The following is a 13,521-nucleotide window of genomic DNA, read 5'->3' on the forward strand; positions in this document are numbered from 1 at the left end:
TGATTGAGTTTAATAATTTTAAGTGTTTAAAAAGAAAAAAATATTTTGCGTCATATTAACGAAAAATCAAATATCAATTATTCATTTGAAGTTGGGTAGTCTGCTAATGACAGCAACATCCACATTATTTATGACCACACGCTTTCCCAGCAGACAGAAATTGTCTACCACCTTAGCCTAGAAAGTTTTTTCAATCTGATGAACGACCCACAATGTGAATTTATTAATGTTGTGAGCGATCAGGTCTCGAAACCAACCTAACCAAACTTTAACGATGACTGCAGCGATATTGAGTACGACAACATAAACACAAATAAACAGTCATGTTATTTCTTTTTAACATTTAATATAATTAAGCACTTCATTCAATGTCATCTTTAGTATGCAGACTTGGATATTGACACAATATATAAAACATACTCAAGAAACCAAATACTCTAAAGACTGTACTATAAAAATAAATATAGTGTGTATCTGTGTTTTTATCCTGGGCGTTACACAGCAATACTTCAAATAGTTAAAGACACGAAGATTGTTATGATATAGCCTGAATTAAATACAGTAGAAGCACATTGCATCGCGGATAGGGAAGAAGTGCTAAAGGCACACACCAATAGGGCATGTCAGGCGCTTCAGTGGAACCCCCGGGGGAGGACGAAAGAGGGCGCCCATAGAAAAGGAGCTGGTAGTGGAGTTTTCTGGAAGAGTTTAAGACCGTAGGGACGTCTTTGGTAAGATTGCAAAATATACAGACTGGGACCAAACATAGTGGAAGATCAAAATTGAGACCCTAGGCTCCTCAAGAAGTAAAATGAACTAAGTCAAATCACTTTAACCATTAATGACCCATTCCTTCTACCAAAACTCAACCCTTGACGGCCCAATGTAAGGAGCATAACTCTGTATGATCAAGTGAACAGTTCACAAAATAAAATATTTGTTTTTGTCTAAATGAAATTGAAAATTAAGATAACAACTACAGCTTAATGTTGGGAATAAACCTGGCTTTCCAATATATTATATTCGGTACAAGTAGAGTATAAAAATAAAAAATGTCAGAGAAAATCCAAAACAAGTCATTTCCGGTAGTCAACTTTATTTATTTTTGTCTAAACAACTATGCATCGAATTTAACAGTTAAATATAAATTTGGTTATGTTTAAGATATATAATTCATAAAATACATGCCTAGATACGTTTATAGGCATGATTTTATTATTTTATTTTTAATATTAAATCGACTATAAATAGAACAGATTAGTCTAAAATTTCGGGATAGAAAGAAACTAATATTTTGTATCTTTCAAAATCGCCATTGAAATTAGAAGAACGGAAAAGGATGCTAAAACTATCCAGCTTCCAGTTTAGTTAAAAATTAGGATTTGTTGGCCACATTTTAATGAGACAAATTTTATTTTCTATGTCACATCATGGGTAGCGGGCGGCAGCGGTCGTTATGGGTCATCAATGGTTTAATGCTTTTGTTATTATTGATGTAAATATTTTCAAATTGTGTTGTGTATATGATAAATTTAAAACAATTAAAAAAATCATCATTGAGAAACTGAATGGCCTGGACAAAAACATATTCAAGAGCAGGCTGGTTAGGGCAATCACTGAACGGATTTATTCACCGCGTATCAATATTGAAAAGACCCTAGAGTAGCAACACTATAGTGTACATTATCTATGTAGTTCATGACTCGGTGTTTGATACTGTAAAAAAAAAAATTGTATCGTGACGATTAAGAGCCATTATGTTATTAGCCGAAAATGGTTGTCTATCTCGAATAAAGTTATATTCATGCATGTCAATATATATATATATATATATATATATATATATATATATATATATATATATATATATATATGTATGTATATATATATATATGGTATATACATAAACAAAACACTACATTGATAGCAAATCAAGGAACAACAATACATTAAGTATTTTTGAGAAAAAATTTTTAATTTTGAATACTATTTTTGAGAATAAATATGAGTCCTGTTGTCTTTATTTTTTTAAAATCCAAATTGAAACTACTAAAATGATTGTATATTCCAATCTTAATCTATGTTAAATATAGCCAAAGATAAAGATGTTGAATCTACGACTTCACATTGTAGAGCTGATCTTATCTGTGAGGTCGCTCGGCACAAGATCTGTTGGAGAGAAAAAAATGCAGATCAAGAAACCATATGTCATGTTCCATAAAATTGCTGTTTGTATAAAATCGTATAGCTGTTCCCGTTGTCAGGGACCTTACAAATTCATGTATATATTAGTATTTTATTATCGTAGTATAATCAAACCATTTATTCAAAATGCAAAACATTATTGTTTTAAGTGTTGTTTAAATGTATCTGAATGTTATGTTATACTAAAGTGTACTTCTGTTTAATATATTATTTATTTCGTTTTTAATGTTTTCTAATTTACGTGTTAAATATTCATGTAATTTTGAATTATTTAAATTCCGAATCTAAAACCAATACGAATTCTACTTTATATACAGATAAACATTTAATTACAAAAACAATTATGTTTGAAGTAACGAATTTATTTTAAGTAAACAATTAAATGTATGAAATTTACCATAGGGCACTCGATTGTATTATATTAAAAATGTGTAACAGTAAAAAATGTTTAATTTGCACTACACTGCTCTAAATTATAAGTTAAATATCAACGTGACCTAAAACCTCGCCATAAGTACATGGAGTTGTGGTCAGAGCTGTGGCCAGCATGTGTTACTACCCACCTACTGTCAGCTCCAACTATCATGGCTAAATAGTGGCATACACAATCCTCGAACGTAGCCAGGGTACGAGGTTTTCAACTTCTCATACATCACTACAACCATTACTACTTATCTAAATAATACATTGATATTTAATGTAAACTTACTCCCATGAAATACTGCCTTTAGTATCATACAACACAACACAACCATTAATGCTACTTATCTAAATAATATATTGCCATATAATGTAACACTTACTCCTATTAGTCACTGCCTTTAGTATTATACAACAAACCAATACAATCAATGCTACTCATTTAAATAATATACTGAGATTGAATGTAAAATTACTCTCATGAATCACATACGCTAGTACCATACAACATAACACTACATTAAATGCTACTCATCTAAATAATATTTTAATATTTAATGTAAACTTACTTCCATGAATCAATGCCAGTAGTATCATACAACATAAAACTACATCAATGCTACTCATCGAAATAATATATTGTTATTTAATGTACACTTACGGCCATGAATCGTTGCCTCCTTAGCCTTTCTTGCAGTGTTTTTCTAAAATTATAACACAAAACGATTATGTGAGATATTATTATTTTCTCGTATATACGAAGTATAGAGAAAGTATTGTCATCGTGCAAAAAAAAATCGAGATTTTTACAAATCTCGACGTTTTACACCTCACTGATACGGAAAAACATAATTTTGCAATCTTGTCCGTATGTCTGTGTGTCTGTGTGTGTGTCTGTCTGTCTGTCCGTGTGTAAACACGATTACTTGAGAACCGTTACAGCTAGGTTGATGAAAATTCATATATAAGTATTTTATCAAAATCGTAGATCCGTATCAACTTTTGAGCGATTTCCGATAACCGGAAGTGGTACTTTTCCTACTTTGAATTTTTCAAAAGCCTATAACTTGAGTACTATTTTAGATGGATAAATGAAATTTCACATGTAAGTAAAAGATCTAATTCTCTACCTTCTGTTAAATTTTGAGTAATTTCCGTTGATCGGAAGTAGTAATTTACGCTACTTCCGATTTCTCAAAAAACTAATGTAAATTTTTAAAATACTAATAATATTGCGCACTATTATGCGCTTTTTTATTTGGCGTTCACTTGGTGTGCAATTAATTTGTCTACGAGATTTTATTCTATTTTTAAAAGTTTAAGTATTTAAAATGGATTAAAAATCATGTCTATAGCCCGAGTTCCCATCCCCTGTTATTTTATATAAGAATATTCGAGAAAGTTTAGGGGAGATCACTCCCGGTTTATTTTTACTCTAACTTAAATCCAGCTTCATGAAAACTCTTTTTTTTTAAAATAGCGAAATGTAGTTAAAAATTGTTTACTTGTCGTTCTGGTAGTGGTAGCCGACTCTGTTGTTGTGTCTTGCGTTGCTATAACAGATACATTAATATAAGCCAATAATACATGACATTGCTATATCATATGTAATACACTTTGATGTTCAGTATATTAAATATTTCCTTTAAAAATAAGCCAATAATAAATGAAATAGCTATTGTCATATTCGATTCAGTTTGATGTTCAGTAAATTAATTATTTCCGTTACAAATAAACCAATAATAAATGAAATAGCTAGCCTATATCATATTCAATACACTTTGATGTTCAGTAAATTAAATATTTCCTTTACAAAACGTGTCTCAAATTTTACTTTCGACTATTCTGTTGTTGTTTTTTTATGTTCTGTGGATAGTGTATATATGTTAGATATTCGTTTTGTTGTAAACAAAGTTACTGTTTTCAAAATGTACCATATTATTAACAATTTAAAACATACAGTATGTTTATCCTCTTTATTTTAGCCTGCGGGAATCAAGCTACAACTTTGCATTACATACTTATCAAAAATAAATTTCTAAAAACAATTATATGTTTAAACAATTACGTACCCAATGAGCAGCGATAATAACCATACGTGTTTCTGTTACTCGTGGTATCTATTTCTTTTATGCCAATTTTCAGCTTGCAAACACCACTCACATAATTATAGCCAACAGACTTTGGGTCGTTTAAGGAAAGCTGGTAACATTCCTTGTAAAGTAAAGTATTAACATTAGCATGTTTTTTTTTTCGTGTCATACACACACATGTTTTTACGCAAGGTTTAAGATTGTTACACCAATGTTTTTCACCACATAAGTAAGAACTTCACTTTACCACAAGAACTTGATGTAGAGAGAAACATATTTAGAATTACGTAACGTAACTTAAATTTATTTGATTCTAGTTGGCTTCCGGAGGTACGTTCTCGTATGTTTCTGATAACTCAATCAATAAAGAAGAGAGCTCGCTTTGTGTCAGTTTATGCAAGCTTTGCACTAGTCATATCGTGTATCCTATTCACCCCCCCCCCCTCAGCATCTCAAAGACATCAATACCCCGACAATAATCCCAAATGCAATTACTCACATCCCTTCTCAAAGTCAGTATTATATAAGGGAAATCTAATGTTGAGGACTAGATATTAACATTAAGAAATAGAACGAGCTTACGAAAAGCAATCATTTAATAATTAAACTTTGAATACGAGGAGAGATTGAGAAATGCCGAACAACAAGTGCAATAACTGTTGTTGTGTATTGAGCCGGATGTAAGGACATGCATGGGGAGCTGGGGGCAGCTTAGCTTCAAAGTCGTAACGAGATGGGGCGGGGGGGGGGGAGACATATGTCCCCTGGCGCCGACCTTAGGGGCGCCTAAATGGGTTGGAGAAACAAATAAAAAATGTGAAGGGGGGGGGTAAATCGAAAGTTTTTCCCTGGGCGCCGGGAAGGGTCGCAATGCCTCTGCTTAGCTTTGGAATCTTCGATCAGAGTAAAAATATACCAGATTTACCAGGTACTGTGGAGAGTAGTGATTATTTCGGCAAAAAATCGAGGAAATACGCAGCGTGCTTGGATCCTCCCACGTCCAGTCGATGATGTAGATTATGCTCTCAGGGTTGAGAGAAAATAAGCGCCGTGATTATTTCATACACAGGGTGTAAGAAGATTAGAGTTTGCGCATGCATTTCCTCTTCAGTATGACGACATTGTCGCAAAAACACTTGTACATAAAATTTCGATTTTTAAGTAAAACCATACGTATTGCATTTTTCAGTTAAATCTCGTAATAAGTATTTTTAAATACAAGCGTTACTATTATTTAAAGCAAATCCTTACCCCAAAGCCCTAGCCCTAAATCCCTAACTCATAAACGCTAATCATAATTTGATAAGCCGAGAGAGTTTAATTATTTGGGTAATGACAAAGACTGTATTATTGGGTATGTTTATTATATTGCGTTTTACATGAAGCTGCATGAATGTAGAGTACCTGGCCAACGGAAGGACTGTCTGAGCGACTCGTCATGTATTTTTCCATGCTTTTGTGAGATCGCTCATTGACGTAAGGGGAGAGAAAGTAGTGTATAAAAGGTGGAGCGCAAGGTGAACAAGTGTGATTGCCTGTGATTGTGTAGTAAGATGTAAGATGTCACTACGTCGAATTGTTTCTAGACTATAATGTAATAGTAAATTTTTCTACTGTGGAATATGGTCATTATTTCTTATGGGTCTATGTAAATAATGTTTAAATTTACAAAGCACTGTTGATCATGTCCTTGGATGAACGAACCCAAAATAACGACTGTATTGTCAAACCAACAAGAAATACGTGTTGTTACAGGTTACATTTTACTTCGATTCTAATGTTTATTTGAAATGTGCATTTGATATTTAGAAACAAGATTGAACTATTATACAAAGAATTTAAATATTAGTTTTTGCTTTTGTAGATTACATATCTACCACTTTTAGACTGATTCGAATTGCAGGACTAAGTCTTTTGAAAAACTATAAAAACTAGCAAAGCACACTTTGTAAATGATGGTCAAAACAGAAAGGTCAACCGAAAAGACTTACATCATGAGTGGTGCTAGCTCCAATTGAAGAAATGATGTACGTCTCAAAAGGTGTGCAACGTTCTGGGTAGAAAGAAAACATACACACGTGCATTACTTTTTTTTTTCTCTATATACAGTATCTATAATAATAGTTTCGCTGTCTGTGTATGTATCTATCTATCTGACAAGAACGCTCTGTCTGACAAGAACGCTCTAGAGAAAACATAAGAAAAAATTCAATCTGAGAAGAACGCTCTAGAGAAAACACAAGCAATTTAAAAACATGCATAGTATTTCGAAAGACGAAGTAAGACGTCGACACATTTAGCATGTAGTTGAAAATAATCTCAAGGCGGAAAGTGCACACAGTAATATAATGACGTCATTGATTATCGCGTAAACATTGAATACAAAGGAAATGTTGTCTAATCTAAATGGTTTGCGTGAAGAGTTTCTTGCATACAATTCTTCGGGAAGGGGCGAAGCCCCACCCCACGCGTAAGAACGTCTGAGCCCTCCCCCCCCCCCCTCCCCAACTCAAAAGAAATTTCTTCATCGATACTCTATAATAAAATTACCGCCTAATTAATGTGTCTAATCTAAAAAGTGGTTTTCTTGCAATTTCTTTAATGCAATTCTTCGGGTAGTGGCTAAGCGCGACACCAGTGTTTCTTTCAGACTTTTTCCTCCCCGGAGAGGGGTGGGGGTACTTGGAATTTTCGGGGGCGGGTGTAGAATTTTTGGGGAGGGGCGGACACTGGAAAAAGTATATAATTATATTTCGTTGAATGGAACGGTAGACATGTTTTTTTTTAGAGGGGGTGGGTGGGGGTGGGGGTGTGTGTGTGGGGGGGGGGGGAGTGGGGGGTGGTTTTAATTTAGACTTTTTCCTCCCCGGAGAGGGGTGGGGGTACTTGAAATTTTCGGGGGCGGGTGTAGAATTTTCGGGGAGGGGGCGGACACTGGAAAAAGTATATAATTATATTTCGTTGAATGGGATGGTAGACATGTTTTTTTAGGGGGGGTGGGGGGGGGGGGGGATGGGGGGGTGGTGTGGGGGGGGTGAGTGGGGGGGGGGGGTTTAATTTAGACTTTTTCCTCCCCGGAGAGGGGTGGGGGTACTTGAAATTTTCGGGGGCGGGTGTAGAATTTTCTGGGAGGGGGCGGACACTGGAAAAAGTATATAATTATATTTCGTTGAATGGGACGGTAGACATGTTTTTTGGGGGGTGGGGTGGGGGGGGGTGGGGGGTGGTGGAGGGGTGGGGGGGGTGGTGTGTGGGGGGGTGGTGGTGTGTGGGGGGGGTGGTGGGGGGTGGTGTGTGGGGGGGGGGTGGGGGGTGGTGTGTGGGGGGTGGGTTGGTTTCAGTGTTTCTTTCAGACTTTTTCCTCCCCGGAGAGGGGTGGGGGTACTTGAAATTTTCGGGGAGGGGGCGGACACTGGAAAAAGTATATAATTATATTTCGTTGAATGGGACGGTAGACATGTTTTGGGGGGTGGGGGGTGGGGGGGCGGTGTGTGGGGGGGTGGGGGTGGGGGTGGGGGGGTGGGGGTGGTTGGGGTGGGGGGTGGGGGGTGGGGGGGTAGTGTGTGGGGGGGTGGGTTGGTTTTAGTTTAGAGAAAAGAGACAGCACTATCAACCTAGCGCCCGGTGTATCCTTCCTCAACGGGCCATTTTTCTCGTATAAAAATAAAACCATATTTTGGTTTGACAGCGTTCACCCGATAGCCTTTAGACTTTGGGGGAGTTGATTAACATATTGCATCAGTCACACTTATGTTTAAAACACGTCAAATATTTTTTACGTGTTAAAGAAAAAATCATATATATATATGTATACTAGCCGTCCCGGCCAGGCCCTGCTCTGGCTTCTGTGAAAAACCTACCTGTTAAAGACCATTACCTGTGTGTTTAGTAATCATCATAAACCCGGCATTGCCCACCCAAACCACAACCAACCAAAACAACAAAACGCAAACATAACGCTAACACAATTACAAATAAAAACGAAAACAAAAACCTAACAACAAACCCAACCACAATGACAAACACCAATACAAACACAAAGAAAAAACAAACAAAAATGCAACGAAAACAAAAAACCTAACAACAAACCCAACCACAACCACAAACACCATACGAACACAGAGAAAAAAACAAACGAAAAAGCAAACGAAAATAAACCAGATCCAAACGCAAAACCAACCACAAACAGAAATACAAATACAAATACAAACACAAACCCAAAGAAAAAAACACAAACGAAAACGAAAAAAGAAAGAACAAAAACGAACCAAATCAAAACGCAACCACTAACGCAAACCCAACCTAAACACAAAGAAAACACTAACGCGAACATAAACGCAAAGTGCTTATAGTCTAGCCCGGGGCAGAATCGCCTGTTTCAGCTTAATAATCGACTATAGTACCCCAACTTATTCATAGTCTTTTGCACTCACTTAAACGAACGTAGGTGCCAAACAAACCAAATGAACAATTATAATACTCCAAGCTTATTCGTAAAATACCTACAACATTTGCACTTGATCAATCCCCGCTAATTATGTAATTATCTTTTTCCCAACACCAAAACAAAGTAATAAAAAGTAAATTCTTTTCCACTAAGGCAATGTTTTATAAAGGGAAGTAATTGTGTTTTCCTAATTTATCAAAGGGAAGTAAGTGCTAAAGGACTAAATATAAATAATTTTCAGACATAATTAGAATTTTTGTTATTTTTTTAAAATTGTGTTTAATGAACATGCCGACAATTATTACTATCAGTTTGAAAAATGAAAATTATTTCCCAACACTTTCAATAGTAAATTTTTAACACATAAATTTAGACTATGCGCACAATAATAGTCTAACACTTAAATCCATCGAAGTATGTCAATTTTTAATTGAGCTTTGTAGATTATATATATATATATATATATATATATATATATATATATATATATATATATATATATATATATATATATATATATATATATATATATATATATATAAATATATATATTTATATTTATATATATATAAAACAAAATTGCTCTCTTTGATACAAGTTTAGGTTGATAAAATATGAAATAGATTTCATAAGCGACCCATGCTTTTATTGGAGAAAAAAAAAGGTTGTTTTATGTTCTTATTTTCAGTTTGTTTAATGGCATGTTTTTATAATTTGTTTGTAGCCTGTGTGTTTTCTTTTCCGCTTTTTACTGTCTCATATACAGAGTATAGAGGAAGTGTAATCGTGCAAAAAATAGAATTTGACATTTTCGCAAATCTCGACGTTTTACGACTCCCTGAGTCGGAAAAACATCGTTTTGCAATTTAGTCCGTATGTCTGTGTGATTGGATGTGTGTCAGAGGCGTAGCGACCCTTCCCGGCGCCCGGGGCGAACTTTCAATTTGGCGCCCCCCCCCCCGCTTATATATATATATATATATATATATATATATATATATATATATATATATATATATATATATATATATATATATATATATATATATATATATATATATATATATATATATATATATATATATATATATGTATGTGTGTGTGTGTGTGTGTGTGTGTATAATTATGTGTGTGTGATAGTGTGTTTATATATAAGCTTGTGTGTGGGTAAGAGTGTATTTGTGTGTGTAAGCGTGTGTGTAAGCGTGTATGCTACAGTCCGGACAAGGTTTAATAATTACATTGTATGATTTTCATTCCTTAAAACTTTACGACAATTTAATTCCCATTAAGATGCGTTTAACATTTTTTGCGAAAGATTAGTAATGTCAGTAAAAAAAATAAGCCTGATCTGTGTTAGAGGGTAGTTTGTAGCTAACGCTAATATGTTTAGACCAGCCTTTTATGTTCTAGTTTTGAACGATCTCTGTTGTGATATGGTACATAGTTGGATTCGAAGTTTGTTAGAGTAAGGACACACAAGTGACCAGAGGCGTAGCTAGGGGGGGGGGCGGGGGGGGCGGCCGCCCCGGGCGCCGACCCTATGGGGGCGCCAAAAGGGGTGGGAAAATTTTTTTAAAGCTGATTTTATGCTGCAGTTTTGAATTATAAACTGTCTAAGTTAAGAAACGTAATGGCTACACGCATTTACATACTGATTTAACTGTTTACTATCTTGATTTCTTAATGTAAAACATATACTCTTAAGAAACAGTGACCGGCAAAACCGCTTTGAAGCTTTTCCTAGATGGGGGGGGGGGCGCTTTTTCGAGACTTAAAACGGAAGAATTTACACTAGATTGTTGAGTCGATAAACGTTACCACTATTAAAAGAAACCAATTGTATTAAAACGTATTGTACGATTGTTGAACTGTAAAATACGTTAGTGACTTTTATCAAGATGGTGCAGGGGGGCGCTTTTAGGCTAAATAAAATAGCAAAATTACACAGGATTCTGAGTAAACAACCTTTAGCTCTCAGAAAGAAACGAATTGTACTGTGCATTGTATAATTGTGTAACTTTTTTTTTTTAAAAAGTTAGTTACGTTAAAAACCGCTCTACAAACTTTGTCCAAGATGGTTGTGATGAGTGTGTGTGGGGGTGGGGGGGGGGCGCTTTTTTCGCTAACAAAAATCGCAAGTATTTGTACTGGATTGGTGAGTAGATAACTCTCTTAACACTTAGTAAAGAAACCAAGTGTATTAACGCGTAATGTACAATTTCAATAGCCAGTTTTGTTAAAAAAAAAGACGCGACTAGTTCTTTGTAAGATTCTTACGATTCTCTCAACTTCAACGTGAGAGATCAGATACTTTTGATCAGTGTTTCTTCCAGACTTTTTTCTCCAGGGGGGCACTTGAAATCTTCGGGGGGAGGGGGGAGGCGGTAAACTTTCTTCGGGGGGGGGGGGGCGGACACTGTTAAAAGTATATATTTTCTATATATAAATTATATAAATTTCATTTGGTTCGGGGGGGGGGAGAAGGCAGGGCAAATCTGCGAAATCCAAGACTACGAGCTGTTAACATCCGTTGGATTCCAGTTTGTTTTCTCTAGCTTATTTTGTCATACCATCAACCAATCAACGAAATACCCATGTCGTATTCCAATGTGAACAATAAATATTTCTGATAACTTCTTCTTGTATGTCACTAATGTGTGTATGTATATGTGTGTGTCTGTGTGTGTCTGTGTGTGTCTGTGAACACGATAACTTGAGTACCGTTACAGCTAGGTTGATGAAATTTCACATAAAAGTATTATATTAAATTTGTGGTTCTATATCAACTTTTCAGTGATTTCCGATAACGGGAATGGGAACTTATTCTACTTTAAGATTTTCAAAATCCTATAACTTGAGTACTTTTTCAGATAGATAAACGAAATTTCACATATAAGTAAAAATCTACTTTTCTAACTTCTGTCAAATTTTAACTAATTTCCGTTAACTGGAAGTAGTAATTTACGCTGGTTCCGAGTTTTCATAAAACGCATGTGAATTTATAAAGTACTAGTAATATTCCACAGTATTATACACATGTTGTTTGCCGTTCACTTAGTGCGCAATTCTTTTTTCTACGAGATTATATTATATTTTTAAAAGTTTAAGTAATTAAAAATGGATAAAAAATTCATGTCTACATCCCGAGTTACCATTCCCCGTAGTGTTATAAAAAGAATATTCCAGAAAGCTTAGGGGAGATAGCTCCCAATTTTTTTGTCATTCGTTCAAGATGAAGTTGACAGTACACAGGCTTCTATTTAAAAAGAAATATTCGCGTTAATGCCCGATCAGTAGATGTGTAAAAGCCAGTTATCTGCCTTTAATAAGGTGGTGGTGGGAGCGACTCAGAGAAATAACAGATTAAGGTTATACTCGCTTGAAATTCGTTACTTTTTTTTTTTTTAGAAATTTTAAAATAAAATGTTATGATTAACGTATGTAATTAGATTTAAACATTGATTTTCTTGAATTGTTATCAAATAATAGGGTTTCAAAGAAAGTTTAAACAAAATAAAGTGTGTCTTCATTGAGTTATACTATTGAAACAAACCCGAAAACAAACAAACAAACTAACGTTGTGAACTAAGTAAGAGATTGTAAAAAATAATGGTCTAAGTCTGATTTAAGTCAGATGAATATGAAATAAACATGATAGCGAACGTACGTTCCTCGTATTGACAAAACACAAAGGCTTCGGCGTCTTGGTTGATTGAAGTGTCAACCTGGTCCTTGCTGGTGTAAATATCACATGCACCCAAAAAGAAATCGAAGTAGAAACATTTGGATGTTTGTACACAAGCCGTATAGCAGCCCTGTAAAATATAAATTTATAAATAATATAAATTTTAAATTAGTTAGTATTTTTTACAGTGTTAAGTATATTGGCGACCATATTAAAATAATGTATAAATTTCATCATCGAAGACCCGAATTAAGTTTAATTCTTACCTATATTTACATTAATTAAGTATTTGAAATATACATGGACAGAAGATCGGTCCCAATCATTTGAAAGAAACTACAATTTGCATAGCTTCCTTGTAAAAAAATGTAAACGTTTCATCGGCAACTATGGATAAAACAGTGGTTCTTAACATTAGTGGAGGTACCCAACCCCAACAGTTTCATTTGCGAATTTATGGTACCCTTCATAATAGTTCTATTTTTTAATGTCTATGCGTGTCTCTGTGTCTTTGAATGAGTAAATTTGGGTTCATACGATATCTTATGTGCTGACTCCGTTAGGTGCACCCTTGTTTTGTAGGGATTAAAATCCTCAGTTTTCCCAAGATATGCGGGTTGGGGTAAGGAGGATGAATAGGGTGGGTGTGTGATTATTTCTATTGTATG

The 13,521-nt window shown here is 34.9% G+C and overlaps 1 long non-coding RNA gene across 1 annotated transcript; it reads right to left on the reverse strand.

Annotated features, from left to right (window-relative positions):
* Positions 1 to 3,286: 3,286 nt before the first annotated feature.
* LOC131947437 (uncharacterized) lies at positions 3,287 to 12,966 on the reverse strand. The gene is made up of 5 exons (XR_009387881.1): positions 12,836 to 12,966; positions 6,710 to 6,771; positions 4,698 to 4,839; positions 4,131 to 4,178; positions 3,287 to 3,329 (listed from the first exon to the last, which is right to left on the reverse strand). It is a non-coding gene; the product is annotated as an uncharacterized LOC131947437 (long non-coding RNA).
* Between the last annotated feature and the right edge of the window lie 555 nt (positions 12,967 to 13,521).

The sequence above is a fragment of the Physella acuta genome, unplaced genomic scaffold (genome assembly GCF_028476545.2).
Source record: "Physella acuta isolate Inbredline_101_S28 unplaced genomic scaffold, ASM2847654v3 ptg000007l, whole genome shotgun sequence".
Lineage (NCBI taxonomy): Eukaryota > Metazoa > Mollusca > Gastropoda > Physidae > Physella > Physella acuta.